This window comes from Pinus tabuliformis, chromosome 4_2 (assembly GCF_031772625.1).
Source record: "Pinus tabuliformis cultivar Carrire ecotype Pingquan chromosome 4_2, CPIR1, whole genome shotgun sequence".
Taxonomy (NCBI): Eukaryota; Viridiplantae; Streptophyta; class Pinopsida; order Pinales; family Pinaceae; genus Pinus; species Pinus tabuliformis.
This window is the reverse complement of record NC_142304.1, coordinates 1,094,613,814-1,094,640,078: the sequence shown is the minus strand read 5'-3', so window position 1 is coordinate 1,094,640,078 and position 26,265 is coordinate 1,094,613,814. Positions and strand designations below refer to the sequence as shown.

General features: G+C 35.8%; 1 pseudogene; it reads left to right on the top strand.

Annotated features, from left to right (window-relative positions):
- The first annotated feature begins 8,772 nt into the window (after positions 1-8,772).
- Positions 8,773-9,793, top strand: LOC149173465 (non-structural maintenance of chromosomes element 4 homolog A pseudogene; annotated as a pseudogene).
- The last annotated feature ends 16,472 nt before the right edge of the window (positions 9,794-26,265 follow it).

Genomic DNA, 26,265 nt, shown 5'->3' with positions numbered 1-26,265 from the left:
TTGTTGTTGTACAAGAAGTCGAATCAAGGAAGAAGATAAGCAAGGTTACACGCCGAATTATAATAAGAGTTCATACCATCCAAGCGAAGAAGATCAAGGTTCAAAAGGTTGGTCAACCACACGTTCTAGGGTTTATGCAAGAGGGCCAAGAACTACAGATCTGATCCATGGAACTGGAATTTGAAGGATAGTCGAGTTATTGAAGGAAGAAGCCTGATCATCGTTGACTCAAGGAAAAATAAGGAAGTTGAATCAAGGAGGCTTGTGACTTGGTCTTGGAGAGGTCATTGAGTCAAGGGTCTAGGCCATGGTCTTGGTATTCGTCAATTGAAGTCTATATAAGAAGAAGATCTCGTTTGGGTTTTCCTCTCATGTTGGAGAGGTTTTGGCCCTGGTTGATCGCATATTCTGTGTATCTCTTGTCTCCTCATTCTTTATGCATTGGTAGATGTTTGATGAAGAACATTGTTTTGAGCATTGTTTGTTATTGTGGATTAGTCTTGAATGTGTTTGTGTATGAAAAATTGGTTGGGTTTGTAAACTATGAGTACAACAATGTTTGATTGATGCATGCTTCCTACAATAGAATGTGTCTCTTACTTAAACAATTAATTTAGTGGAAACATGGATATTTGGACAATTATTTTGGAATTTATGCACCTTACAAGTACAACAAACTCATATAATGCATAAATATAATAGAAAGTTGTAATGTGCTGCATCATAGAAAGGATGTTGATAAAATATGATAACTTAAATGCACTTGATAGTTTGGAAAGGTGGGGAATAACTCTTATTTATTCATAGGTAGCCTAATCAATTCCCTTTTTAATATTTAAATGTCCATGATGATTTTGAAAGTAGGTGGGTAGCAATTCTTACTCATGTAATAGATAGCCTAACGAGTACTTTTCTCTATCTATAATGATACTAGATACAAAACATTTTTGTATTGTGTGCTTCTTCAATTTTTTTTTTATAATATATCATGTTATAAAAACTTTAAAATAAGCTTCTCACTTTGGTTCTTGCATTTGTGGTAAAATCTGAACCCAACTTCTGAAAGTAGTGTTATTCTGGAGGATACCAACAATATTTTTCACTCCATAAAGGTTTTAACCTATCTTTAGTCTTTGATGAGTTTTTTCGGATGATTGTACTTTAAAAATAAAGATGCATCTGTAGTTTTCTCACTTGCTAATTTAGAATCAATGAAAAAAAATCAAAATAATTACTTACATTTATTTGTAGAGTTTACCTGAAATTGATGGAACATGGTGATTACATCAAATGAGTGTGAAATTGAATTTTGAAATTTTATTAATGTTCTCAATGCTTGGAAAATGTAATGGGATCAGATGATAAGTTAACATGTAAGGTATTTAGTGAGACATTGCTTCTCTTCTAAGAAAAGTATATCTAAACCAAGTGCAATTCCAGGGAGAGAGAGGATTTTGTAGTGTGAAAAGCTTAGTTGTGTGGGTTTGGGGCTAAGGCATAGTTTCTCCATTTAACTAAAGTAAAATGAGAGGAAATGAGGCAATGCATACTTTGTAAATATTAGCTATGAGGATTTGGGGTTCAAGGCTTAGTCACTTCACAATTGAAATAAAATGAGATCAAATGAGACAAAGACTTGCAAATTATTAGTTATATGTAATGACATTAAAATGAGTAAACACAAAGTATCAAAATTCGAAGTAGAATCAACCCTTGTGTATGAAAATTCAGTCAAGCATTTTTTTTATGGCTGAATTCCCCCTCAAATATACATTTGATTAAAGCAAAAGCTTAGAAAACCACATCTATGTAATTGAGGTATCCCTCTTAGATGCATAAACCTTTCCCCTTGGCTTCCCATTGACTCTGAGGTTGTGTTCCCCTACACTCCTATATGCTTACTAGGGATACTACACTCCAACATGACGGATTCGAAGATATATTGTGATAGGGGGGATGAGGGTTTCAGACATTCTTGTTGCCACAGGAAAGTCTTGCCATGTTTAGTTCAACAATACGAAAGCAAAATGCTCATGTAGAAGGATTTATGGTGCTTTTTCAATTGTGGGAAATAGAAATGCCATACATTATGGTGCTTCTTGGTACAATATTACCGATTCATGGAGAAAGATCAATGGTTCCTTGGGTGGAACTATACCAATGTGTGGGTGGGACCAGGCTCATGAGATTCATTTTTACTACCATCACAATGAACTACAACCAAATTGACTCATGAGATTCATTTTTTACTGCCATAACAATGAACTACATCCAAATTGGTTATAATAGATTGCATTGTTAAAAGTTAATTTTTAGCTTTAAAGTTTGACATAATAATTATAAAACCAAATCTCATTTGTTTAAATAACATGGAAAACCATAATATTAGTATTAGATAATTAAACATTAATAAAAAATATTTATAGTTTTTTTGTTTAATTATATAAAATCCAAAGCTGAATTTGTTTAAAATTACAACTTACAACATGGTTTATTATTTTGTAATTTTGAAAAATAAAAAATATAATTTTTTGAAATGAGTATACAATAAGATAAGAAAATATACATTCCATACATTTTGATATATTCATAAAATATAATGTTTTTAAAATTTATAAAATATAAATACTTATAATTAAAAAATTTAATGTTTATTCAAATTAAAAATTTAGTTTCTGGTGCGTTTTCTTTCCCGCCTTAGTGTATTCGAATGTTAAGTAGTTGAAGAAAAAGGAAAGACCATTTTGCCGCATTTTCTTCCCCGGCTTAGTGTATTCGAATCAATGTTGAGTAGTTGAAAAAAGAGGAAAGACCATTATGTCGCGTTTTCTTCCCCGCCTTAGTGTATTCGAATGAAATCTTTAGGGTTTCTAGATCAATGGCCATTCTTAGAATTGATTTGCAAATTTGTTTTATATTTTCACATGAAATGTATGTTGAGTAGTTGAAAAAAAAAGGAAAGACCATGGGCACAGTACAATCTGATCTATGGCTATATGGAAACAAGCACAGGTGGTTGGATCAATTTTTAGGGTTTCTAGATCGATGGCCATTCTTAGAATTGATTTGCAAATTTGTTTTATATTTTCACATGAAATGTTGTAGTAATTCGCTGGCAGTTATTGTTTCATGGTTGAATTTGGATGCGTTGAGAAATAAGATTGAGGAGGATCTCTTCAATGGCTTGCTCACAAAAGATTGAGGAGGATCTCTTCAATGGCTTGCTCACAAAACATGGATCTATTTTCTGTGGGAAAATTTGGACCACGATGGAAGGATCAGAAGCCTTGGTCTTCTTTTAAGAACCCAAGAAAATACTTGCACAGGTACCCTTCCTCTCCTTTAATTCCTTCCTCAATTTCAATTGCTTCAAACAATCTACCAACTTTTTCACCTGAAATTAGGTTATTTGGGTTTTGTTTTTTAAGAATTTAGCTTCAAATTAACTGGCCCCACAATTACTATATTGGCAATGAAATTTATATTAAATATACGCTGAACTCTTATAGTAGTTTGGTAGTATACCACACCAGAAATTACAAAAATAGTAGTTTGGTAGTATACCACACCAGGAAAACAACAGAAAAAACAACAATGTAGACTTCTCAGGGTAACTCCCTGCCCTCCCTCATTTCAATGTAACACGAAAAGATTTTCTTTCTTTCTTTCCATTTCATGCTTCTTAATCAGAAATCTCAATTTCAAGCTCTGGAGTTTTCGTTTCTCAAAAAAACCATATAAAAAACGGAACGCTACGGAAAATGGTTCGTTTCTTGAAACTGTTTTATGGAAAACGTTAATCTGGTTCATTTGCAATATGGATATCTTCCCGATTGGAATTAGACATGAATCATAAAAAGCATTTGTTTTCTGGATAGTTTTTGAAGGTATTTTCATAGTCTATGGCTAGAAGTCAACCATATATAGGTTAGGTGCTAACGGAACACATTTGTTGCAAATAGTTTGGGTGTTCTCCCTAGTGACAACACCTTGCAATAGTGCTTAATATATCTTTAACAACGTTGACTATTTAGGAATTTTATTAGTTAAAGTTATGTTATTTTTTTAATTGTAGTCATTGATGTGTCGCAGTGTATGGTTAAGTTTTTATAAATTTTTTTGTTATTTTTGTGTTTCTTTTATTTAAAAGTGGATTTAGTGATTGTATCTAATATTTAAAATTTGTATTTTTATATAAAATTATAAATTTAAATGTATAAGGTTTTTATATATATATTTTTATAAATTAGTAATGTATGTATATATATATATATATATATATATATATATATATATATATATATATATATATATATATATTATAATTATAATTATTAGTTAATTTTTCTAGTTAATTAATTATTTTATATAAACATCGGGACACAATATTTTTTTTTGCCATTGGTCTGGTTTATAGCCTCTCAAATGATTGGAAAAGGATTTTGATAAAACCATCCTATAGAAACTTTTATCAACTATTAGACTATCTATAATATTAAATATCATCAACCAAAGACATTAATTTAATATATAAAAAATAATAATTATCTATTATCCATCCCATTAATAGTTTTATCCCATAAATGCTTTTTTCATGGTGATAAGAGAGATTATGTTAGGTAATTTGAAATAATAAAGCTTAAGAGCAACAAGCTATTTATTAATATGTCTATAATACAAACATAATTTCAACTACGATAAATATGGAAAGTTTCATAATTACATAAAAATAGTGACAGAAATAATTGTAAAATTATAAAAGTAAACAAGCCTCAAAAATCAAAATACAAAATAGAAATCCATCATTTAATAAATTTTAAATACAAAACAAATAAGAGTACTACTACAAGAAAATACTCCTCTTCATTTATAAATAACCAGCGTAGATCTATCTCTCTCAAGCATCAAGAGAGATCAAATCTCTCTCTCTAATTATTAGCCTTTGAATAGGCTAGATTGTAGAAAAATACCATGGACAAAAACCATGGGTTAGGAGTACCATGGGAAAAAACCATGGGCAAGAAAAACTATGCACTCGAGAATTTTATGTTTTTAAATTTTTTTATTTGATTTGATGCCAAATATTATAACATATTCCCCAGGTGGAAAGGGTCTCTTGGCACAAAAATCTAACAACCAAAATATATGAAGAGTGGCGTAGAATAAAATACCTAGATTATGACATTTCTTTTCAAGACTTCAAGGTCTCTCTCGCTTGTTTTAATTTATGAAAAAAGTTGATGAGAAAAAACTAATAAATTAAATAAATATTAAATACGAACCATGGAATCTAACAAAACCATGTGCAAAAACTAGCAAATTAAATGAATATAAAGTACAAAACCATGGAATATAACAAAACTATTGGCCATAACATTATTTCAAAAGATATTTTAACATAAATAAATCTAGGGGCTAAAAAAAATGGTTTGGTAAGTTCTAACCATGGGTGATAACATTTTTTTAAAGTTATCTTAACATAATCATATTTAACAACTAAAAATGATTGGTTTGGTATGTTATAACCACAAGGAATATTTATATATAATATTTAACTAAGTAGAAATTAAAAAAAAAATCACAATTTAATAATTTATTTCACTTATTTATATTGATCAACCACACTTGTTAATTGGAAACATTGACTTAGATAACAAATTTTAATGGATCCAACAGAATAAAATGAAAATTAATAAAAAATAACTAATATCAAGAAAGAATATCTAAATTTAACTATTAAAATTTAACATAAAAATAAATTTACTATACAAAACCATATATATGATGCATTAAAATAATTAATATAAAACATGACTACATATAATAATCATTTAATCAATGCAAATACAAATATGAGATAGCCATTATACACTTTAACAATAATTATGGTAAATAATATATACTAACCTAGATCCATCTTAATTTCAGATATACCAACACCCTAAAGGGATCAAATCTCTTTTATAAATTAGTAATGTGTATAGATATTTTATATATATTTTTATAAATTAGTAGTTAAATAATTTAGTTAATTTTTTTCTCACAAACTAGAAATTTAATATCTAGTTCAACTATACTTTTAAAATATATTATTTTTATTATTATAAAGATTATTTTTCTATTATAATGGATTAAAGATAAATTTTTGAAATTTTTCTCTTTAGATTTTGTCTTCAAACACATGTTGTAGTATTAGCTCGAGAGAACCCTATATTTTTGGCTCTATATCCAATGGGGATCAACTCAATCTCCACCATCTTGTTACCCAACCATGAAAACAATAACCCAATAACTGTGTGGAAAATGATACAATAGATCCCAAATTTGAAAATTGAGGTCCACTCATGTCACATCCAAGAATATATACAATGTATGTGGGATCATGTACCCATTTGGAAAATGCAAAGGCTAAATCAAACTTGAATTCAGCGCCAAGTGTTTCTTCACTATTGTATTTGCCAGCATAGAGGATCAAACATGGGTATTCAAGAATGGCTTATGTGAGAAATGGAAGCTTTCTTGATCACTATAAGTATTAAGGAATGGCCAATGTGAGCAGCTAAAGCCTATGAGCAACTACCTATGAACCATAGTATTTGACAATGTTAATGATGAATGTTTGGTTTTATGTTTCATATTTTTCTTGTTTTTTCTCTCTCCTCATTTCTTGAATGCGAAACAAATGCTTGGTTGTATGTTTCATATTTGTCTTGTTTTTCTCTCTCCTCGTTTATTTAATGTGAAATCTCCAAACTCTGTTTCTCGTCTCATTGTCGTTTCTCGTTTTGTTTCCCCTTTCTGGTTTCTAGTAACATAGATTTCAAGCCCTTCCTTCTAGCTTTGGTTGAATTTATGCATTACTCTCAACTCCAAAAGCAGGTGATAGAAGGGATGGGTAGAAAGCTTGGTACCTGAGATAGAGTTAAAGAGGAAGAAACATAATTGAGTCAGACACTACAAGATTCCTCTTGTGGGGTAAAACGATCACAACAAGGCCACAGTAAGCCCCCGAGAGAGAACGAATATGCTACCGCATGCAGTGGTAACAATCAGAGTATGGTGCAGTGCCCCATATTAAGGTCCACCAATGACATCATATTAGCAAAAATCTAAGCATGAAAATAGATTGAAACAAAAACAAAAGGGAAACCCTCGCTAACTCGTCAGGCCCTTGCTCAATAATCAGGCAACATTTGGGTATGAAAAATCAGGGATCCCTTCTTCAAAGTCCTCGTTTGCTTTTATAGATCTCTTCATATTGATGGATGGCTTCGACCCTCCTCGAATGGCCATTGGATGAGTGTTGGGCAATTGCATTCGTTAAACTTCCTCGCAACTGTTTGAAATTTTTTTAATTTAAAACTTTTATACAAAACTTTGACTTTCACATTTTGTAATTTGGTGCATAAGTTTTCTGCTCATGCCACATTTGTTTAAATAAACTACATATTTATTTTCTTTTGATTACGTTTCTCAACTATGGCCGTGGATTTATCCTGGACAAGTAATGAAAATAAGATATGTTCCAGGGAATTGAACATATGTTTTTTCATCACTTGTATCGATATACTTTGATAGCACAGGCACGGAAACCCGAACCCATCGCTTCATCACACTATGACCGATAGAGACTTTCCTAGCTGTTGTGCACAACACATAGTGTAACAGAAATATTCATCCTCATCCAATTATTAAATGCGGAAATATTCCTCTAAAAGCCTGGATTTCCCATACACTAGGGCTATTACATATATAACCCTTGGTTTTAGTTTCTCTTGCATGTTTGGCGATTCAGCTGGAATATGTCAAAATATAGAGTTCCTTGATGTCTTCACTCCAACTCCTTGGATGCCATCTCAAAGAAAGGCTCAAAGGATATTCCAAATATTATCTTTAGAGGTGGCCATTTTGAACCAAAAGATCGAGTATCCATGCCATCAGTCGCACTCTTCTATGCAAGTGTACATTACCAAACAATTTATCATCAATAAACATTGTTGCAAGACAATAATTGTTGAAATAAATTTCTGAGACATTTTGGATATCTAAAGAGATTTCCTTATAAAACTCAAGTTCAACAAAGCATCCAACATATGGATCATGAGACAATGGATCCTCACACTAATATATTCACAATGGGACTGAGACAAAGATATACAAATTGTAAACTCCCTCATATAGATGAGAAAGTGGTGTTGGAAACTCTCCACGTTAGAATTGACATTCTTACCATATTCAAATGGTGTCCTTCCTCAATGTAAATAATTCTTCAATAATATGGCCACTCTCCCACATGTGTCACTTCTCCCAATCCTCATGCTTAATTGGCACAATGCACCTACGCATTTCATTCGACAATGATATGTCTTGGGACTTTATATCCACTATAGTGGGCCTTCATCCCTATTCTATTACAAAGCAGACTTCTCAGGGTAGGGGAAATCACAACTCCCTGCCCTCCCTCATTTCAATGCAACACGAAAGCATTTTCTTGCTCTCTTTCCATTTCATGGCAGTTCTTCAATCATAAATCTCAATTTCAAGCCCTTCCTTCCAGCTTTGGTTGAATATTTTCATTTCTATCAACTCCAAAAGTAGGTGATAGAAAGGGTGGGTAGAAGGCTTGGTACCCAAGCTAGAGTTAAAGAGGAAGAAACATTAAGTCAGACACTGGAAAATTCCTCTCGTGGGGTAAAAGGATCATAACAAGGCCACAGTAAGCCCCCGAGAGAGAAAGAAGATGCCACTGCATGCAGTGGTAACAGTTAGAGTATGGTGCAACACTGTATATTAAGGTACCATTATCATCCCCTCAAGACTTCGATTGCTGAGGAGAGAGAAAATATTTTAAAAGCAGAATCTGGCAAATTTGAGGCTATAATTAGCAAAGTGGAAAGCTTGCACAATTTTGTTTAGAGACCTCATGAGCAAGTTACAGATGTTGATACACTCTTTGATCTCACATCCACACTCCTCACTACTGTTAACAGATCACAAAACAATGATGGTGATACTCCAGTTGATTTTATTAGTAGTGATATTCTAAGAAACTATAGTGACCAGGCATATGGAAGCAGGTCTTTGGAGGGAAATGATGATCAAACCCAAATATCATGGAGAAATATTGGGCTTTTAGCTGCTTCTGTTTTCCAGCATGTGGCAGGAATTTGCACTATGCTTGGACCAATGGATAATGAACCCAAGAAAAGGAAAGATATAGTACAGAGAAAACATACTAAGCTGACAGAAAGCACTCGACCTGAAGCAGTGAAAAAGTCCCCGGAAGATGAAAAATCAGAAACAGACAAGAATATGGCAAGCATATTTAACATTTTGCGAAAACAGAAGCAAGCCAGATTAGAGAATTTGGTTCTAAATAGAATATCATTTTCCTAGACAGTAGAAAACATCTTTGCGCTATCATTTTCTAGTAAAGGATGGTAGAGTTGAAATAAATGTCGATGAAAATGGAAAACATTTTGTTGTCCCCAAAAATGCTCCCAGAGCTACATAAATGGCATCTGGAGAAGCTTATTACAGCCAATTTGTTTTTTGGTTTGATTTTAAAGACTGGAAGTTGATGATGGAAGCTATTGAAAGTGGTGAGGAGTTGATGCCTCACAGAACCAATCCACTTATGATTCCTTGTTCTGAGAAGGCTACAGAGACTCCTATCAGAGAGATTTCAAGAAACAGGGGTAGAGTGGTACCTGCAAATCTTGAGGTGCAGGAGGATGCATGTGGAAGTGATGATGGTGGTGGAGGTCTTCAAAGACCAACACCGAAGAAGTGAAATAAGTGTCTCCTATGACTTTTGCTACTTTTTTGGGTGCTTTTTGTTGGAAACTATCTTTGTTTCTATCAATGCACTGTAATTCATACAGGAAGCTAATCTTTAATTTAAGAAATATGGTATATAAACAATGCTATCTTGTTCTCATAATTAGTTATAATTAAGTTTACTAGCAGTGCAAACCCTCGGTCATGTAGTACACCCCTTTAGGCATGGTTCCAAGGCTTCGGCAGAAGACTAACATCACGTAAAAGGAAATTGTTAATGTAAGATGTCAAGTTTGATATGTTAAACCATTATTAGTCTCCTTGTGACAGTATGTTGTAATTTTATGTTTGAAAAGCATTTTGAGATACCACACAAGAACAAAGTTTTCGATTGTGTAGTTGGTTTAATTTGAGAATACATAGAGATGAGAGTAGGGTAAGGCCAGGCGAAAATAGATGTAAATACAAAGGTTCAAAAAACTAGCTAGCAGCCCTTACCATACCCAAACCATTTTACTGGCACTACAGGGATAGAGAGATCCACCAGAGGCGTGTGGAGAATAAGTAGGGATATGTATGCTCTGGATTGACTAATTGCTTGAGCCTAGCTCAAGAAGGCGCAACTAGTAGATGGCAAGAGATTGGGAATATATATCTGTTAAGTATGTGTATATGAAATTCATTGTCCCCTTTTGATTTTCAAGGTGGGAGGAATGCAATGGAGAAAGGGAGATCTTATTTGTCCTCTATATCCCACATATCAGGACACTAGGATAAGTCCCAATAATAAGAGTTGGGTTCACTCATAAGTATATGATTGTAAAAGGCCATCATGAACTTTATTAAGCTAAGTCATCCTTTAGTTGAGTTTCATCCTTTAGTTGAAGCTTCAAGCAAGATACTCAGCCCCTTTTCAACCCTTCAATATTCCTAGAATAGCTACAGAACAACCCTATTTAACCCATGTTGAATGCCTCTTCTTGTTGTGATCTTAAACTTCAAACTTCGACCCTTCTCCCTACAAGAGAACCCAAGAACAACACTCAAAATGACCTCCCTTTCACACATTGTACCTATAGCAAAACATAAGACTTCCACGTTGCTTCTAGGGCTTCTTTCTTGCTGTCTTACAGATCCTTCTTGCAGTGGCTAGGGCCTCTCTGAGTGCTTCTTTAGACCTTCCTTGACTGCGACTATATGCTTCTTCTTGATGGCTGATAAGGGCCTCCCTCTTGTTACGGATTAAGGCCTCCTTTGCTGTGGATAAGAGCCTTCCTTTTGTTGTGTATCTGGCCTCTCTTGACTATGTCTTTATGCCTCTCCTGACTGCATCTTAGGCCTCTCTCTAGACTGTGTCTTAGGCCTCTCTCTTTTTGTGGCTAAGCCTCCTTTTAACTGCGGTTAGGGCTACCTTTTACTGCAGCTAGGGCTTCTTTTTTTATTGTGGCTAGAGCTCCTTCAAGACTACATCTAAGTCTCCCTTCATGACTAAAGCTAGGGCTCATTTGTGACCGCAACTAGGGCTTGCACTATTTTAGCCTGCTAGCCTCACACTGCCTAGGGACTCCTGTACTGTAGCACTCTCTGCTGCTTCATCCGTATCTGTCTCTACCTACATCCGCCAGTCTTGCGACTCTCTCTTCGGGGTTCCCGTAGCAAAGGTATAATCCAAGAGGTTGGGTACCTCAAGTATCTTCCCCGCATCACTTGTAGTCCTCCTGCCTACAGCTCGATGTCTGCCCACCTCTTCCCTAGATGTACATGAGCACTCCCTGTAGTCCCTAGCATGCCCTGGGACACTACAACATGAGCACTAGTGCATTAACTATGCTAAAAGGTCACTTTCTTGTTAATTTGACCATGAATATCTCTTCTACAATGAAATATTTCTTAGCTTTGTTTACGTTAGTGGTTTGATAATAACATTTATGCAGTCTCTTCACTGAATTTCTTAAAGATTTTACATTTATGCTTTTTGACAAAAAAGGGCTAACATTTTACCCTAGCTAAGTAAGGATTCTTTAAATAACCTTCTAGCTTGGTTCCTTTTTGTTCCATCTAAGCTTGGAAAAGTGTCATGAATTTACATTGAACAATGTAAGAATCTAGTGTTCTCCAGAAACAATCAAGCCAACTCTGTCATTTTGCAAATTACCTACCAGTTCTGGACATATTCTTTGAAATTTCTATGTTGAAGGTGTTGGATTTAGGTAAGTGATACAGAATGCACACCTATAGTTCTATTGTTCACCTATTAGACCAGTGAAAATTATAGGCAAAATTGGAAGGGTTGGACATGAATGTTCCAACCATACTCTTATTGGCCTGCAATACATATATTCATAACACGTACCTACAATACTATTGTTCACCTATTTTGCTAGTGCATATTGTAGGAAAACTGTTAATGTTGGACTTCGTTGTCTCAAGTTCACACACCAATGCTAAAGATGCAACGTATTGTGTGCATCCTTAGATATGTTTGACATTCCAAGCTAATTGTTTAAATAAATGCATGTATAAAACTTCTATATTAGCAAAATAACCATCAATATTTTTTTTCTAGCATTTTGGGCTGAATTCACAATAGTATGCTAAAAAGTGTCATTTCAATGTCTCGAAATTAGGATATATAAATGCGAGATATATACTCTACATATTTGGGTTATCTCCTTTTCAAATCTGAGTTTTTTTAGGCTACATGTTAATTGTTTGAACTTTGAACTTTGAATAAATTCCTGAATGGACTTCGTAAATACTCGAATGAATGGACTTCATAAGGCAGTGGTACCATAAATTGTGTTATTTCAAAGATTTGACTTCCATATTTTCACAAAATACAATGTCCTCAATAAATACTTATATGTATAGATACTTAAGTTTAGGATTATATATGTGTTGGAGCAGTTCCTTTATGTTTTACTATAATCTTGATGCTGACAAGCTTTAGCTGACCTTTTTCATCAATTGTTCATAGAATATGCAAAAGATTTCATTGTCAAAATGTGGCAAAAATTACATTTCTCCCGATTTATTTTTTTATTGTTCATGACAAGATAATCATGTTGTAGGAATGAGGTATCCTACAGTCTGTTTCAATTTGTGGATATCTTTTTCCTCCCATTTTTTTACAAGGATGTAGATTTGATTTTCATGTTGATGGTTTTTGCATGTATCTTATCTAGCCCCAAATGCTGGTAATGGAGCGGATCTTGAGAAGTAGTCGTGGAAACATACTATCAGAGGTTAATGTTACAATACCACTTCCACCTGGTATCAATTTTTTTTAATGGTAAGTGACATAAAGAAGAGTTATTTAACGACAAGGTTGAAAGGGCAACCTCATGTTAGTTCTAAGTCATTTATTTGTGTTTCTTAGCTCTAAGTCATCTGTTTTTGAGCTTTACCAGATCAATTATTTCACTAATCCAATATGCATGGATTGTATTTCTCACTTGATGTTAGTTACTTGACATGGTTGATATAACATTCAATTCTAGGCCACTTTTATTTTAAGTCAGAGATTTTATTGATTAAAATGATGTTCATATTTTGATTGGTTTACTTGGAGCTTGATTTGAATTTCTTTTCTAAGTTCCACGTGGATGTTAATTTTTCAGGGTGAGCTCTTTGCACCAGTAAGGTCAGATGAGTCCTAGAACATAAGTATACAACAAGAACATCTTTGGCCTTTTTTGTGTATCTATTATTCTTCATATCATTGATGGATGGTTATTGATTATGTAAAACAGAGGATGGGAAGGTCTTGCCAATTCTCTTGACAAAACAAAATAAAATGGAGTCCTAGAATTGTGTTTTAAAGTGAGCTAGAAATCAGTACTTGAAAGATAGAACTTGAGAATGGCAAGCTATCTGATCTGGATCTAGAGACACAACAGACCATGGAAAAAAAATGATGGTATTGACGAGTCTTCCCAGAAAATAAGCTCTAATTGTTAGATCACTGGCCAAATTTCAGTTATCTGCAATGGAAATAGTGACTCTAGCTTTATTTGTATGAGTAATTACTTTGGCCATTGTCCTATTCATTTCCTATGAATGATTTTGATTTTCAAACTCCAACTAGTTTGTTGTTAAATTAAGTAAAGCTTTGATGACAAACTTATAGTTTTCAAATCTCTTTTCTAAATCTATTTTCTTGAGAAAATTTGTCTTTTTACTTTAGGTACTGTAGATTGCTACTGTGTGACATATGCTATGATATAATTACCTGGATAAATAGACAGAAGTGTTGTACAACATAGTCTTTTTTAAATCTAAAGAAACAATATTTCCAAATACAAAGTTTATTAATTAAGAACATATTTTAGACTTCTTTGCTAAGTTATGATTATATTTCGGTATGGGATTTTGTGTACGCTGATATTGTGTTGTCTCTTTGGTTTTTTTTTTTTTCAGGTAACAATGGTTAATAAGGAATGTGTTCTTGAGCAACAGGCACACATCTTATTCTACTATCAACAGGAAACTCCATGGTTTTCAGGCATGGCAACAAAAATGCAGATGTTAGTGGGATATCCAAAGTCTGTGTTGGATGAATTTAATAGTAGTGATGATTTTGATTCCTTGTCAGATAAAGAATGTCATGAGTCAAATTGAAATAAACAGAAGCAGCTCAAGAATGAAGGTGAAGCTATTGCTTTCTGTCCAAGTCAATTTCTTTTATTTGTTGGTTGCTGTCATGTTTTGAGTGTGGACTTGTGAAATTCCAAATTGCATGTTGGTTTATGTAAAGGGGATATATATATATATATATATATATATATATATATATATATATATATATATATATATATTTTTTTTTTATCATATGTTGTTCATGGTTTCCGGAGATCTGTGTTACATTTGCACAGAAGTTTAGATATCATTCAGATATCTAAACACCAAACAACAACAACATTGAGATTTTTCTTTCACTCAACCTATAACATATTGCTTCTTTCTTCATCAATGTTCTTCTTCCATATGTTATCAGCTTATGACATTTCCTTTGCAATATTTGGTGCATTTTCTAGTTATAGGTCATTTATAGATTATAAATGTCTTCAGACTTTCATTTCTAGTTGAGTATTCAACTGAACATATTGATTCTCTTATACATAATTATTTTTCCCTCCACCCACTTTTCAAAACTTCCATAACCATTAGGTAGGGACCTGCAACTTCGATGTTGCTTTGCTTTTTTAGTAAAATATTGTCGAGACTTTAATTTATTGAAAGTTGTAGAATTTACAATTTATGAAGTTTCAAGGTCTAATTTTAAAAGTCTAATTATTTGAAGGGTGCTAGATCAATGGAAGAGAACCTGCTTTACAAGTAGGAGGTTGGTGGTTCGATTCCATCGTGCCCTGACATGATCCATATGGAATGAGCTTTTGACCATCACCAATGAGCTTTGGTGACATTTTTCAACCATCACCAAAATATGAAATGGTGATGATCAACAAACACAACCATATATATGCATCAATAGTGATGAACCTCAAAGGTGTGTAACCATAAATCGTTTTTGTTGATATGAAATGGTGATGGTCGATGTCCTTTATTATAGTCATTATTTGTGACGAACCTTGAATGTCACCACAACACCTATACTTATGGCAATGCAGCTTTTGGTGAGGGTCAACAAACGTCACCATATATATGCACCAATAGTGATGGCCATGAAAGGTCCATCACAAGAAATCGTTGTTGTTCATATGAAATGGTGACGGTCACTATCTGTCATTAATCAATATTCGTGATGGACCTTTAATGTCACCATAACACCTATACTTTTGGTGACGCCACCTTTGGTGACGTTCAGTTTTTTGTGACGGAGGCTATGGTCCGTCACCATTGCTCATATGAAATGGTGGCAGTCGCTATCTATCATTATAAATCATTATTGGTGATGGACTTTGAATGTCAATACAACACCTATACTTTTGGTGACGCCACCTTTGGTGACGTTCAGTTTTTGGTGACGGAGGCTATGGTCCATCACCATTGCTCATATGAAATGGTGATAGTCACTATCCATCATTATAAATCATTATTGGTGACGGACTTTGAATGTCACTACAACACCTATTCTTTTGGTGATGCCACTTTTGGTGACGTTCAGTTTTTGGTGACGAAGGCTCTTTTGACCGTCACCAATGAGTTTATGGTGACATTTTTCGCCCCTCACCAATGTCCTTTTTTCTTGTAGTGCTATGACCATTTTTTTTGTGGTTAACTTTTCATTGTTATCTTGAACACAATTCTCATTAATACAAAGGAAATAGCTACGCATGGATGGTTATAGTTTCTGTTCGTATTGCTATAAAGATTGTGTTTTGTTTCTTTATTATTCTTTTACGCTTTCGTTTAAAGCAAAATACTTACAGTCTAATTTTACTTTTATTATTTACCTTCTTCATTATTTTGTTGGTTTATACAGTTAGTCTAGGGCTGACAGGACCTAACTCCTTCTAGGACCTATCTTGACCCACTGGGCTCAGTTTCCTACACACTTCAGAACTAGGATTGTTCTGTTCATGAGTTCCAACTCACAGATTTGGATCTAACCTGTCTATCAATATTATCATAAAACAATTTCTAGTTAGATTCCTACAGAATTTCCTTCGTGTATACCCAACCTTTAACCTATTACAACTTAGTAATATTATTCAAAAGTTCTAGTGTCTTTTATTCCTACAGTACTTACAATTGCAAACCAACCTTTCTTTCTATTCAAAAGGCTTACATATTTACAAAAACCTTTATGGTATGGGGAACCCAATTATTGTTTTTGATACACATACAATACATAGTTAGGATCAAACACTCATGGTTACCAACCCTTATACTTATCAATAGTACCATATTTTCAATAATACATATCATGAATATCAATCCACTATTCATTCATTTATATCATGACAATATTTCCAAAGGAAATTTCTTATTTCATATTAGTCATAAAGGAAACACAATGTCTACAAAAATATTATAGGTTTCCAAAGAAATTGCACTTATCTATTTAGTAAAAAATGTCAGAGAATTCAATCTGGGTGAAGACCTCTCCCCCCAACCAGTGAGATGGAAATTACATCCAATTCTCCCCCCGAGCCTTTTCAATTTCTGGAACAATTAAAAGACAATGCCCCAACATGTTTCTAATCTTGGCATCAAGGCTGTCCAGTCCAACCAAGAATTCTCAAACTCATAAGTCTATCTTAGGGATGCCACTGGCTCCTAGTCTAGCTAAGGAATACCTAAGATGACAACGTCATGCCTCCTTTAAAGCCTTGTTTAAGGTTTCCTGGTCCTTCTCTCTTCTTTTCAAGATGCCTCCAGCCTTTTGTTGTAGCCTTCCTTGACTTCTTTTCCCACTGAGATGTTTTATCTCTAGGGAGAGAGGAATAAATTGTCTCTAACTGATTGGTAATAGAAAATTTCCTCTAGGGTCTTCTCCCATGAATTCCAAGACTTGTCATAACATTTATTTAATCATAAATTAAATCAAAACTTTTAATCATTTAAAGTTTCTTACTAGGCTTTTCACTTAGTCCAAAATTTACCATGTCTTACATAGTAAAAGTAAATAATGGTAAATGGAGTGTTGCATTACACCCACACATCTCTCATTTACTAAGCTATAAAAAAAAATTTTAATACAAAAATAATAATATATAAAAAATAAAAATATGTTTATCATATATGAACAAATAAAATGGCTGGAATAAAAGATACTAATGACTAATAGCATCAGACAACATGTACCTATTAATGTAATTGACTGAATCATTTATCTAAAATATTAATAAAAACTATCTAAATAAATTATGGAAACTTGTATAACAATCTAAACAATTAAAAATTTAAGTTAAAATGTTATTTCCTTTTTCTTTGATATGTAGTACTTTTATTTGGGAAAGTAAAGACAGGTCGAGTAAACATTGATTTTCTTTGTTATCAAATTTTAAGATTGGACTTTCAATGTCCCTTCTTTCCATGTCTTATGTATTCCCCTTGCCGCATGGCCCCTTTTAAAGAGGGTATTTTTGTTTTAATGCCCCTCATTTTTTCATTTTCTTCGTTGGGCATATAGTCACAACATACTATTAAATCATCGTGCATCCAAATCCCTCAGTTTTGGTCAAGGTGCGAGCTTGGTTGATAATAAGGGAGTCATTTTTTTACAAGTGTTATGCACCAGCTATCACACACACACACACACACACACATATATTTTGTTAAGCTTGGCAGGACCATTCCATTTTCTATTAAAATAAGCAAGTTTAGACCACACAGATTAACCAGGTGGCCTTAACTTGACCCGAAGGGAAACCAAGTCTGCTGGCCATTGGTCTGCATTGTTTGCGATCCAAAACCAATACAGTCTTAATCTTTCCAGCCAAGCTAGATATGTCTTTGTTTCATGTCCATACACTACATAACTATATATACTAATATTTGCAATATAGAATTTAAAATTTATCCACATAAAACAAAATTATGCATGGGTAAAAGTCTAATCCTTATGTTCCTCTGAGGCAGATTCAATAGGTGTCGAATCCTTGGCGGATGCCCTTGGCATATCATTCAGCTCCAGTATGCAATGGATATGGTGATCGATTCTATCCAACCTGATATCTTGTTTATGCAGCTGAAAGAGGATTTTCTCCAAATCCTTCTTATAGCTCAGCATTCCCTAGAGTGTCACCACCATTCCCACGGAAATCTCCTCCATCGCCTTGCCTAATAAACTCTTCATTAACCAGTACAAGTACAGATTTTTCTTGAACTGTGTGATTCTTGCGTGGGTGTTTCCCGGATCTAGGACTAAGGTACTCCAATTATCCATTTCTTCCTCTTTCTCACTGCCTTGTTTTACTTCCTCTTCCCATTCTTTCAGCAATTTCTGGATTCTAGCATCCGTCCCCCTCTCGGTAAGCCTTCGTTGCTTCAATGATGAGGTGTTCTACCGACTTCCTGCCCCTGCGTGGTTTCGACGTACTCGACGCCTTGTATTTCCTTGGTGCCAAGCCTCTCCTGTCATGCCCATGTCCCCTCGTAGCACGAGCCATGACCTACTTTCGAGAACACTGGTGACATCCAAAATTAGCTAAATTAAAACACAAAGTTTCAGTTATGCCCCACCCCCTGGTGGCTCTGTTCTGAGTGTTGTTTCCAACATAATACGTTTTTCCCAGCTTCTCCTCTTTGCCAATTCTCACCATATTCAGGATGCGACGGATTGAAGCCCGTAGCCTGCAATGGGGAGGGTCATAGCCCAAACCCTTTGTCACACCCTTTTTCCCCTCTCCATTACTAGCGTTTGCATGCAGGTCAGCCGGTCCTTCCCGAAGCCGAGCTCGCAGAACGCCCCCGCTTCTTGCAATTTTCTTGTTGTTCAAGTTCCTTTCCTCCTCCGCCCAAGGATTGGTGGCTCTACCTCTCGGCTCCACCCAACTAGGTTTCCACCCAGAGTTTCTGGCCTTGCCATTGTTCCAGTAGGGGTTCTAGTTAGCCCAACGCTTGCTTTGCATGCAGCGGGAATGGATGCATCACAAGCCTCCTAACAGCTGCTTCCCCCTGCCCCCTTCTACCATCGCCTGCCCTTCATGCATTTTATTGCCATAGTCAAACTCCCCCCAGACCTTGTTTAAGGAGCGCGGAGCTTCCCACCCCAGCAGCATGCAATTACCCCCCCAGCAGTCATGGGTATTACCCATTTGGCAGAAGGTATGGACACAAAACCAGGCAATGGAAAGAAATTGCCTTCCCCATTCCCACCAACAATTTTCTATCCCCCATGCTCTCTTACTAATTACTCTCCTTTCCCCCAACAAAACCCCAACCAGAACATAATTACAGTGTTGGAGTAGAGCCGAGTTACATACCCAAATTCCACAGGCCTTCGTCGTCGAGCTTGGTTCCTCTCATTCCGACGTCCTCTTGCAACACTGCAATACCACCCTTCTCCACAAGCTTACCCTCTGACACGGCGCATCGAATTACCTCGCCCACCTATATGCCCTTCCTTACCTCCATTCCTGCCACCTTTCCCACCTCCCTAGCATGCAGTCATGCCAAAGGTCACCGCACCCCCTGCCTTGAGCATGTGGGGGACAACGGTACTAATTTCCAGGGTACCATTCATAAATACAACCAGCCTGTCCCATTTGTCGTCCCACATCCCGATCAGGATATTGAGTTGTTGGGTGTCTACTTTCTCGGCTCTGTCTGAGGTCCTAAACTAGTATTTCCCCCAGGGGTTTGAAGTTTTCATCCCAGGGTTGGACTTGCCACTATTTTTCTAACCTTTCCTGTTGATGATTGCATCCCCAGTTGGCCAAGAGGTCGGCCCATTTATTCCCCTTCCTTCTGACATGTCTAACCTAAATGTAGTCGAACTTGGGGATGACTTCACCTATCTCTTGGATGCATCTTGTTGTCCACCAGCTCTGGCTGAGCTTATCCCACTTAGTGCCATTGTCTATTTTTTCCAACATATTTATGACCAGGCTTGAGTCCTCTTCCACCTCTAAGTTTCGGTATCCCATTCTGATAGCTATTTGGAGACCCTATCACACTGCAGAAAACTCTACCTCGTTCTTACTGGCTATCCCGTAGAATTCAACATAAATGAGCCAAGTGTTAGCCTGGGGTTCCCAGAAGAGGCCACCTAGCCCTGCCTCACCTGGGTTCCCTTTAGACGCCCCATCAAAGTTTAGTTTCATGAATCCTTCTTCCGGAGGGGTAAAATGAGACCAGAATGTCGAACCTACCCTGTTTATCTTCCATGCTGTGGTGGCAATCATTCCAGGGGATAAGTTGAGCTTCTGAAGGATACGGGCTTCTTGGGGGGGCACTTGCCAGTCTTCTTGATGACATGGCTCAACAAGATTTGTTTCCCTGATATTCTGGACTATACCTTCCCAAATTTTCTCCTGGGTAGTTGCTTTATTCTTAAAGATTATATGGTTTCGTTCCTTCCAGATCACCTAGATGTTGAATCCTAAGGCCATACCCCATGCTCGATTTACTATTGGGCTTGAATAAATATTATTTTCCCATAGGATAATTGTTTCTTTAATGTTATTTTGGTCTCAGTCCATTCTTTCGAAAACTCCTTGCATTTGCCTCTAGTTTCTCTCCGCAAACGAGCATGTGTTGAGGGTATGCTCCATGTATTCTCGTTGTTGATGGCATAGCCAACAAAAGGAAGGCCCCTGAAATCCTCTTTTCTGCAACTGATCCCAGGTCAAGATGCGCCCTTTGCAAACCATCCAAAGGAAATGGGTTACCTTGGGCCACCATGCTCCCTTCCAGATTTTTTTCCATATGATATATTTCCTATCTTGGTCTTGTCTTACCTGAATGTCATAGGCTTTGTTTATAGTGAAGGTGCCTTTAGTGGTATGTACCCATCTCAAAATATCTAGATCATGACGGATCGTTAGCTGTCTTGAATTCAATTCTTTATCTAGAGGTTTCCATTGTTCTGTTTATGTTGCCTAGTACTAGTCTTCCTTTGTCTTCCATCTCCTCCAGCTTCCCATTCCTTGGTCTTCTTTCTAGAATTGTTCCACCACAAGCTTATTCATGTCCCTGGTAAATTGGTATATCTCCCTGAGCTCCTGTCTCTCTATCATTTTTTCTCTTTGTTGCCATGAGTCTGTCCAGAATCTTGTTGTTTTTCCATTACGAATCTCCCAAAAATCATGTTGGTTAATAAGGTGTCTATTGCAGGCTGCCAGATTCCACACCATTGATCCTTTTGGGGGATCTTGATATCTTAGGATATCCTTTTTTCTCTCATGCACATTGTATTTCCTTGTCCAAATTTGTTTCCACAGATCTTTTCCCCCTCCAATCCATTGCCACCAAAGTTTTTCTCCCATTGTTTGATTCAGAATATAGGGATCTCTGAGGCCAAGCCCGCCATTCAATTTCTTTTTGGTCAATCCTTGCCACGATACCAGTGACCATTTCCTAATTTTTTGTGCTCCTCCCCATAGGAATTTTTTGAATATATCTACCATTTTAGAACACTCTCCTTTGGGGGCAACCATGCCTAAAAGTTGATATATGGAAATCGACTGCAACACAACGTTGAGGAGGACTGTTCTGCCAACTATGTTGAGAAATCTAAAAGCCCAACAATTGAACTTTCCTTGTAATTTTTGGAGGATGTTTTGCCAACAAGTACTTCTTAGAGGGTTATCAGATGCCCAGGTATTTGGTCGGTAGATTTCTAGTACTAAACCTGAGGATTCTTGCTAGATAGTTCTTGACATTTCCTTGGGTATTGAAGAAAATGATACAGGATTTATCATAGTCCCTGAGGCTTCTGTAAAGGTGCTTAGAATTTCTTTGATTCGACGTGCTTCCTTCAAGGAGACCTGATAGAATAACATGATATCATCAACAAAATTTCGATGGGTGATGGGCATGTCGGTACCCCATATCTTTAGGCCTTGAAGTTGGGATTCTCAAACCTCATTTTTTATGAACCGGCCTAATCCCTCGCTGCAATGATAAACAAGAAGGGCGATATAGGCCCCCCATGTCTAAGGCCCTAGGTTGGGTTGAACATCGAGGTAGGGGTCCCATTCAACAGAATAGACAAAACCGGGGAGGATATCATGGCAAGGGTCTAGTTTATCCATCTTTGGGAAAAACCATAGGATTTGAGGATACTCGACAAGTAACCCAATTAAGTCTATCATACGCCTTGGACAAATCCAGTTTTATCATCATACTAGGAATCTTTTGGGTCTTGAGAGAGTGGACTACTTCCTGAGATGTAATGAAGCCATCAAGGATTTGTCTACCCTCAACAAATCCTATTTGTTCAAGAGAGATGAGGTTGGGAAGGAGAGGCTTTAGACGTTTTACAATAAGATTAGCAATGATCTTGTAAATGACATTACATAAGGCTATGGGTCAGAATCCTTGAGGATCTTCAGATTTCGTAGTTTTAGGAATCAAAGCTATAAAAGTAGAATTAAAACTGGGACATACCTTTTGGTTACAACGCGATTCCTCAACAACCTCTAGGATCTCTTGCCCCATGAATTTCCAGGTGGCTTGATAGAATTCTGATGTGAACCCATTAGGTCCAAGGGCTTTATTCTTTTGCATTTTGTGGACTATCTCTTCCACTTCTTTTAGGGCAGTTGCGTGCATCAGGGCCATGTTCTGGTCTCGAGTTATTAGATGGGGCATGTGCTGTGTGATCCTTTGAATGGCTCCCATTCTATTCTCAAGGGTTTCCGAGAGAAGTTTTTTGAAGTGGTTGACCAGGAGTTCTTCCATCTCTTCATGTTGACCTTTGTGTTTCCCTTCCTCATCCTTTAAGGAGTATATTCTGTTGTGCTGACGGTGGTGCACCATGGCTTTGTGGAAGAATCTTGTATTTTGTTCTCCTTCCCTCAGCTAATGGACCCGGATTTCTGCTTCCATAGAATCTCTTCTTGTTTTCTTCTTTCCTCCATCTTATTTATCAACATTCCTTCTTCTGGGACCAATTCTTCAGATCTCCCTTCCTGGATAATTTGCTGTTGGACTTTCGTCATACGCTTGTTTATCTCATTCTGATCTTAATATATATATCTATATAATAACAATTTAATAAATTTCATAGATTATGTTTAAAAATTTCAAAATTAATTGAATGTCAAAGTTTTTCCACCTAAATAAAATAAAAACAATATAGCCTCTCTTTGGCAGGTATAAAAATATTATAAAATAAAATTAAAATGAAATATTTTGATTTTGAAATGATTATGGTTTTTGGGCAAGCGGTATTGACAAACCATGGTACTAGCTCGTGGTAGCTTATTTACAAGTTATAAAATAAAAATAAAATTAAATATTTATAAAATATTTGGTTTTGAAATGAGTTATGGTTTTTGGGCATGTGGTATTGATAAGCCATGGTATTGGCCCATCGTACTGTAACAAAGCCTTAATTATTATGACACTTGGCGAATCTATTTTTTTTAGATTTTTAATTTTGTAATATAATTTTTATATTTGACAATTCAATTTAAAACCACATAAAAATGGTCATCGACCAATTAGAGAAAATAAATTTACATTTTCATATATATATATATATATATATATATATATATATATATATATATATTCAAAATATTCAGTTTAATATTTATTTTGTCAAAACTTTAATAAACTTCATAGAATCTGTTCAAAATTTCAAACTTATTGGAAGTCAAAGCTTTTTGACCAAAATAAAAAACAAAATAAAGGTGCTAGTTTGTTGAAGGAAAAAAAAATGGTAAGTTTGAAAGTTGTTCATTGCATGGCATGTCACAACAATAGATCTTACGAACGAGAGGTCATATATGCCTTTAAGGACAACATGTTCATGGTAAGTTTGAAATTGTTCCACCACATGACATGTCGCGACAATAGACATCACCCAACAAGATGTGATATATGCTTTTAACAAAGCATGCTCGTGGTAAGTTTGAAAGTTGTCCACATGGCATGTCGTGACAATAAATGTCACCCAATGAGATGCCATATATGCATTTAAGGACAACATGTTGATCATCACTTTTAAAAATATCTTATTTTTTTAATTAAATTTAAAAAAATATAACATTTACATTTATTATTTTATCAATATTTTAATTAAATGGTAAAAGGAACATAAATAATGGAGAAGGGAAATATTTTAATTCAGTAAGATGTGGTACAGGGCTTATATGTCGACCTGTATTCGTTCAAAACTTTTATGATAATCATAAATCAGATAGTTGTCTATAGAAACAAAGATGAGCATTATTGTGGTGCTAATGAGGATGAAACCCCTGGAAGTCATCATCTCCTTTTTTGATCGACTGTGACCTCCTGTTATAGACATATTTGGGCACTTCAACCCCAATCATATATCTCAATAAACCAAGGGCTCTTTAACCCCTAAAAGTGTTGTTTCATACCCTAAAGGATCATGGTCAACTGATTACATTATTTCCCAGAAATTCCACCTGAAAAACCACTCAGAACTGGCCAAAACTGGACCATACTGACTGCTCCTTGGTCAAGGTGCGATGCATACTGGCTGCTACACTAGCCAAGTGCGATGCATACTGAAAGAGCCTTCTGTGGGGTGTGATGAGTGAGAATAGACAAATGGCAGAGACAGTTTGCTAAGTGGATGCTCATGGAATCTTCTAGAAACTTCTCCTATGACACTTGCCTCTCTGAATTCGCTCAGGGATGAGTAAGAGATCAATGAAATCTCCAAGTGGAACCAAGAACTATCAGTGGAATGACACTAATAAAAAATCCAGAGCTAACTCACCCCCTTGCAAGACATCTATAAATGGATCCCTCATCTGAGAGATCTGGAGGCTGGAATTTTGTATTTTGTAAGGAAGTGTTGTTGGTTTATCTTTGAGAAGAGACATTGTATTGTTGGGTGATCTTGCTTTTCATGAGGTGAAGAGGGCTTTGATGCTGGGAGGATGATGCTGGATCAGACAGCTGGGTTGTAATCCTCTCTTCTACTATTAATAAAGTTATTTGAGTTTTCCTCCATATAATCGTGTATTTGTGAATCTTGTTATTTGTGAATGCAATTGTATGGTCAATGTATTTCTGATTTTGCATTGTTTATGATATTATAGATCGAGATGATTTGATGGTGTTTTGTTGCTTTGCCTCTACAGGTATTCTCTAAAGCGGGACAAGTAGGAGAGGAGTGGCAAACTCTATCAAGGGAGAGAGGAAACAAGCAAGGAGCCAAACGGAAGATCCATGTTGGTCCCCTTTGCTTCTCTCTTATCCATCATACATAAAGGAAATTGCAATTTGCTTTGATTGTTTGTTTCTAAGATAGCTACCCGTCTTAGTGGGACTAGCAGATCGAAAAGACACTAGTTTTCCCGGAAACAAAATGGCGACTCCACTGGGGAGCGAATAGTTTGTTTGTTTGTTATTGTTGTTTGCTTTATAAACTACAGATGGAGCTTGAAGTTAGCCAGATAGCCTTCAAACTGCTCTTGCTATGCAATTGCAAAGTAGATGAATGCTACTTCAGTCAATCTCCGGGTTGGTTTATGAACTGAACATCTGACTTACAAGCATTCTAAATGCCCTTGTGGTAGCTCAATAACCTCATAAGATCATACCCCTATACTTTGTTCTTTATTGTTCATAATAGCTCAACCTAAATCCCTGAACTCAGCTGCAAATTTGGCCAAAAACCCAACTCAGTTTCGCTCCCTGGCCCATCGCACTATCTGTAACTGGAAGCCTATATGCATCGCACCTGTTATCACTGAAAATGCTATTGTCAAAATTTTTTTTAGTCTAGCTTAAAGACCGGGTGTTTTCGCAGCGCCTGGATTCTGTTTAGCAGTTTCGCAGCGCCAGGATTCTTTTTAGCAGTTTCGCAGCGCTACCTGTTTGAGTGGTTTCGTAGCGTGCTACGAAACTGGGGATTTGTTCGAGTTT